The following is a 7,065-nucleotide window of genomic DNA, read 5'->3' on the forward strand; positions in this document are numbered from 1 at the left end:
CAATGCTGCATTTACATATCATTTACACATCACCGCTTTTTTTCAGCAGAAAAAAACATAACAGCTTTATTAATCAAGTGTATGATACAATAGATGGAATATATCAATCCTCTACAGCTTGCATACATAGCCATACAACTTGCAATAACAGGCAGTAAAATTCTCAATACCCTACAGATAGATATATCATATTCAAGCACAAAACCAAAAAAAAACCCTCACAAAACCAAAAAACAAAAACCTCGAACATCTATAAGCAGATAGGAAAAAGAAGGCCAAAATATATCCCAAATCAAAATTCAAAGGATCCTCCAGCACAGATAGATCCATCAATCAGCATTTCAAATGACAAATTGCCAAAACAGAGGAGTAGTTCACTTTTAGACATGGGATCAACCATCCTATTTTGTTCCCTATACACATGAACAAAGGAGATGTCATTGAAAGAAGGAATGATTTTCTTGATGTGCGTCATCCAATGGTGAAGGGGGGTTCTGGAGGGAATTTTGTCCCAACACCCACTCGATGATAGATTTCGAATCCTCAACGATCTTGATAGATCCAATCTCCAACCATTTCACACATTTAAGGAGCCCCTAAAGAGCCACAATTTCAACGCTGAAGTTTGTACCCTCCCCCCCATGCCAGTAAAAACAATATTCCACTTCAGGACTGAGTTTGATGAGTGCCCCACACCCAGAGTTGTCACCTTTCTCTGCACCATAAAAAACCCAATGGGAAAGAATCACCAAGATCTTTGTAGGAGGAAGCTCGCCTAGAGAGTCGAGGCATCCATGGACCAATCTCCGAAAAATATCCAATAATGTTAAGACATGTGGCAGCAATGAGAGGGACTTTATCCTAAAAAATAACAACATTTCGAGAGGTCCAAATGCCCCAGATCACATATAGTAGGATTCTCCTCAAGGATCTGTGCCTGCTTGACCAATAATAGAGGCATGGATAGATAGACTTCCAAGTGGAATCCATTGTTAAACCTAATATCTCAGCAACGCGCCTCCAAACTTCTTTAGCAAAAGAGCATCCAAGAAATAAGTGGAGGCAATCCTCAACAACATTTCCCCATAATTGACATCTACCAGGACTAAAATAACCTATTTGCATCAAATTATCCCATGTGAGAATTCAGTTGAACAGATTGAACCAAGAGAATCATTTGAGCTTCATAGGGGCCTCCCGCTTCCACATTGAAATAGTCCAATCCTCAAAGGGAGATGTCGTAGGAGAACCATAGATATATAGGTAAAATTCTTTAAGTACTATCTTTCCGTTGAAATTCTTGCCACCCCAAGTAAGAGAGTCATCCCTGTTGGTGATTGAAATCCATACAATACTAAATTATATCTCTATGTTTCCAATTCAAGTTCCAAACCAGCCGGTAGACCCACATCCCACGAGTGGGGCCATATATGATCAAGAGATCCTTGAAGACCAATCATTTGTAAAACTGCTAGGAAACATATAACCCTTTGGTGTAGATATTAGATGATTTGTTGAGAAAGGGAGTGGTTCCCGGGAAATCCCTTAATGGAATCCAATCCAATGTGGATTTGTCTCCCATCTCCAACTTGCCATAGCAAGGTTCCACATAGCCCGGCTTTCGTCAATGTCATGCTCCTCCAAATGTATGATTGTCTGCTGATTTTTGGAGCCCCAGCTTCAACCCAATCTCTTAGTCTACGGAGTCTCAAATATTTTCCTTATAAAACCACCTGCCACATGCCATGAGAGTTAAAATGTAATATTCTGTTTTCTCGATATGGTGAAATAGATGGAATCTACCCATGGTATTCGTCCATGGTATTCCCCTTCATTTTTGAAGGGAAAATAATAATCCTAGGGATGAAAACCCCGTGGGTGTTATTTTGTCTGGTGGATCCATCAAAGGTCCACGATTGTGCTTCAATGCATTCCCGTGGGTGTTATTTTCCCTGGTAGATCCAAAGGTCCATGATTGTGCTTCAATGCATTTGTCTTCTCTTTGATAAGCAGTCGTGCGTGCCATTGTAGGGGCTTGAAATTTATTGTATGGCATGTACTATTTCTTCAGTTATTAATATAAATAAAGGCTGCATTTTCAGATTTGGTTTGTGTTCAACATTTTTAATGCAAAATTCTTAGAACATCAAGAATGTCCCAGATTTGTTAGCAAGTTTGGTGTTTCAGATATTATGTAAAAGCCTTCCATAGGTTTGTAGAAAAAAGTGCTAAGTTGAAGCACTTGGTGTCTCTCATGCCCCAACCACCCATCTCATAGGACTGAGAAAGTGTCTCTAGTTGGCTTAGGTGAAACTTAGTCCAAACCAAAGGAAGCATGCAATAATGACATCAATTTTCTTAATGACTGGCGGGGGATGAGGAACAAATGCATCCAGATTTCACCTGAAGCACAGCTTTGATCATAATGACTTTGTGGCCAATAAAAAGCCCTTTGTAGTCCCACATACATAACTTACTTTTGACTTTAAGGATCAACCAGTCCCAATCCAATATTAGGTAGCTAATTGGCTTGAGAAAACAACCCAAATACTTAAAACCGAAAGACATAAATGTTGATTTAACGCCAAAGAGGACCGCTATTTGTGAAATGTGTGGCAGAATTCTTCTCATCTAATATAATCTCTGATTTAGGTGGGTTAATAATCAGGCCTGACGCCCTCTCAAATGAAGAGAAAATTTAATAGAAAGATTCCCATTCATAAATCACCGCAACCCCACAACAGAGTACATAATCAACAAAACAGAGGTGTGTGGATGAATAAGTCGCTGATACCCTACACCAAGAAATAGGCCCTGTATCTTTTGCTTTTCTAATCTGTCTGCTGAGCGAATGCATGACAAAAATAAATAAAAAGGGAGAAAGTGCACACCCCTGCCTCAGACCCCTGGAGATTTTGAAAAAATCAGTAAAGAATCCATCGATTAAGACTGCCACCGAGGCTGAAATCACACAAGCCACCACCACTTGTCTAGATGTAAGCATAAACAAATCCTGTACGCAGTCTCATGGAAAACAAGCTGCATGTGCACGTGGAATCGGTGCAGACATATACGATTCGCAGTACGCAGTCGCACGGAAAAGAAGCTGCATGTGCACGTGGACTCTATTTTGAGAGAGCAGCCATTAGGAAGCTATGTTTTGTCACCGTGGTTCATTTTTTTCACCAAATGTTCATTTCCAACCTTCTGGTCTTTTCATTTTCATCTTGATGAAAAAAAAGAAAAGAAGAAGAGTTGTTGTGACTGTCAGTGGTTGAAGGAAAACGATCTCTGATTGTGAGAAAGCAATACCGTATAATGATATCGCCACAATGATTTTGAGAAAGTCATATTGTCAAATCATATGGTCAGTCATTCCAACTTTTCAAACATTACTTACCATCCACGTTCTTAATTATCGCTGGAAATTTATGCCGTACAAAGTGTAATTGGATTGATATTGGAGTATATTTTTTAGAAGAAAAAAACGCTATTTTTTATATATTCAGATAATACATGTACTCAGAACCTCTATTTTCTTTGTATTTCTTCTATTTCTGAGATTAGATTATATAAACAGTTATAATTTTGAAAATTTTAGAAATATAAAAAATTGTAATTTTTAAAATTTTGATTTATTTTGAAAGATTAAGACGGATTTAATGGTGTAGTTTATGGAATTTAAAATTTTTATATTTTTATGGGATTTAAGTTAAATATAAAATTATTTTTTCCATATAATTTTATTTATCATATTTTTTATAAAACTTTAGTCATAATATAAAGTTTTATTATTATTATCAAATTAAATTATATTTTAAATTTTTATTATTATTTTTTAAATAAATGAGAAAAGGGTTATTAATTTTGGGGTAAAAAGAATTTATTTTTATTAGTTTAGATACATTTTAATTCTAGATCTATCAAGTATCTAGGGATCAAATCTCTTTTGGCTTTAAAATAGGTTTGCATATCAAGAGATTTGATCTCTCTTAGAGTCGAGGGGTTGGGTAGATGCAGAGTTAATATAGATCTGGATCGGTTTAATTTCCCCCTTTAAATATGCTATATATTCCACATGAATACCATGGATCATTTCTATTTTTATAGGTTTATTTTTATTTTTTATTTATTTTGACAGAGTTAAAATGTTTACTTTACATTACATTAATCTTTTTATTTAATTTAATTTATTTTTATTTTTATTTACTCTACATTACATGAAATTAAGTTACAACATTTGTACACACTCGCAGCCTCAAAGCAATCAATGGAATTTTGACACCATCAAAGTTGAAGTCTATATTCTTTAGCAAGGATTCAATATGGTCAATAACATTCAAATAAAAAAAAAATCATTGTGCTAAGCTTATGTAGCAATCATCAAGCACATGGTCTAGGACACTAATCCAAGAGACTGAAGTCTCCCTTCCATTCTAGAAAGGACAAGGAAGTATTGCTTCTCCTATGAAGTGGTGAACTAATATCATACTTTTTGAGAAACACTAAACTAAGACACCCATGTCTCTCTTCCATTTTGGAAAGGATAAGGTAGTATTACTTTGAAGTGATGAATTGGTGCCATATTTTTTTGAAGGTGGACTAAAATTCAATAACTCCTAGAGGAGAAACTGGGAACATACAAGAACTAACCATCTTTGTTACATGCTTCTATTAACTCACATGGCATATAGCATGACCGGTCTCTCCAATTTAGCCACAAAAAGGGACTAAGACCAAACCATTCCCATTACACACTTCTATCAACTCACACAATATCTAATGAATGCTCAACATCAAATATCAACTGTGGAGGTGGGATTATGGAATTCTCACTCCAAGAGAAATTCATTCTTATTCTTTACTTTCAAGGAAAGGGGTGCAATGTTTGGTTTCAATGAGCTCTAGCACTTTGGTTTAGTCTTTTCTCAGCACATGTGGTAAGGTCCATTGTCATTCCCATGTCAAAGGTATTATTCTTGTTGGCTCCCTCTATCAAATTTGACTTTGATTCTTATATTTTAGAAGTTTTTTGTGCGTCCAAATTGAGTAATAGTACAAGCATGAATAAGTTTTAACTAGGTCAATTAGTATTATCTCAATTAATATTATCTCTCTCCTCAAAGTTCTCTTCCTTATAGTCTATTAACTTATAACTTCGACATTCACACATAAAGCAAATGGATTTCAAGGAATTAAAGGAAACGTGCCTTGCTCTACAGAGGCATGAGGATGCGATCAATGATTTGAAATCTCAATTCAGATCCTTCCTTAACACCTCTAACAAACAAGAGTGCACCTTGAATCTCAAGATTGAAATTAAATACAAAAAAGACACTTAGATACTTTGAAATTAGTGGTTTGGGAATTTAGTTGCCAAAAAATAGTTACTCCACTAAGATAATAGAATGAATAGTCAATGAACCCACAATGAATGCAATGGGCACTAGCATTGAAATTAGTGGTTTGGGAATTTAGTTGCCAAAAGGAATTCAACAAAACAATAAAATGAATGATCAATGAACCTACAATTAATTCAATTGGCACTAGCAATGAACACCCAAGATGGATAAAAACACAATAGTCTTTATTATGTAACCAAACACATAAAAAATTGGCAATCAAGAAAAAGAAACTCCTTAAACTCTTCTCAATCTATAATCTCTTATTAAATATATCATGTTTGATTTTGTCTAAAAAATATATAAATATTTCTTTCATTTCAACATTTTTCTTTCCTTTCATAAAATATATAAATATTTTATTTCCTTTCAACTCTTTTAACTTAAGGTTTAAATAAAGTTTATCTTATTTTTGTATGGTTTTCTTAATTGATTATACTAGAAAAAAAACATCTCCATCACCAGTGACTATTTTTTATAATTTTATAAGCCTTACTTCTCCTTAAATAACATAACTATAACGAATCATTTTAGTAATTTTTTAAATCTTGACTTTGATTTTTCTCTTATTTAAATTTCCTCACATCTCTATCAATTTTATATTTTTATTAAATTCATATCAAATTCTTCTTTCTTTTTCCTCGATATAAATTTCCCCACATCCCTATTAATTTTATATTTTAACTAAATTCATATTTAATTCATCTTTCAAAGAAAATTGTTATACAATTAACCTCAAATATGGTTAAACGTTATCCTTTTTATAGTTTAATCATTTACATATATGTTCAAATCATAAATGAAGTTTAGAACGAAGTGAGGAAGTTATACAATTAACTTCAAATATGGATCTATTTTATACCTTCATTGAGAATTTGGCAAACGTTATCCTTTTTATAGTTTAATCATTTATTTATTTATATTCAAATCATAAATCGTAAATGAAGTTCAGAACGAATTGAGGAGGCTAAAATCTGTATAGTACTTCAATTTGCTGATATTTAAAACTGATATATATTGGATGTGATGTGTGATTGTGGATTGCAATAATGAAAATAAAGAATAATTAGGAGCGTACTGGACGATGTAAGGACCTTCAGGGAAGAAGTACAGTTCATGAGAAACACATGATCCTTTATTAATAATATTAATTAATGATTATGTCTATATTGATCTAGACCTGCAAGGCACTAATCATTAGGTTCCTACAGCAGAGTTTGTGGATGCAAGCCACCCTTACGGAAAGCCCATGGACGTTGGACGACTACAATCTACAGAACCAACTTTCTACAATGGCTGTTAAAAAAACTTTGTCGAAAGAGTTGTAAAAGTTCAACTACAGATGCAACTTCGTGGAAAGAGTCGTAAAAGTTCAACTACAGATCCTGCAATACCTGTAAAAGTTTGTAAAAGTTGATGCATGGGTAAAGCGGCCCTTTATCGCAATAATCACCAACAGTTGCTACTTTAGCTTTTGCCACCTTCACTTTAAATGTTTTCGTTGTCCTTGACATGTGCCCGCATGTACACTCATCAAAGTAAATATGTTTTTAAAATTTTCATTACTTCTGTTTTTATCAAAATATGAAATATTTAATGCTACCAATGCTTTAGAAGCTAAACACCTCACAAAACTACAGCTAGGTAATGACCGCATCGAGTC

This window comes from Pinus tabuliformis, chromosome 4_1 (genome assembly GCF_031772625.1).
Source record: "Pinus tabuliformis cultivar Carrire ecotype Pingquan chromosome 4_1, CPIR1, whole genome shotgun sequence".
Lineage (NCBI taxonomy): Eukaryota > Viridiplantae > Streptophyta > Pinopsida > Pinales > Pinaceae > Pinus > Pinus tabuliformis.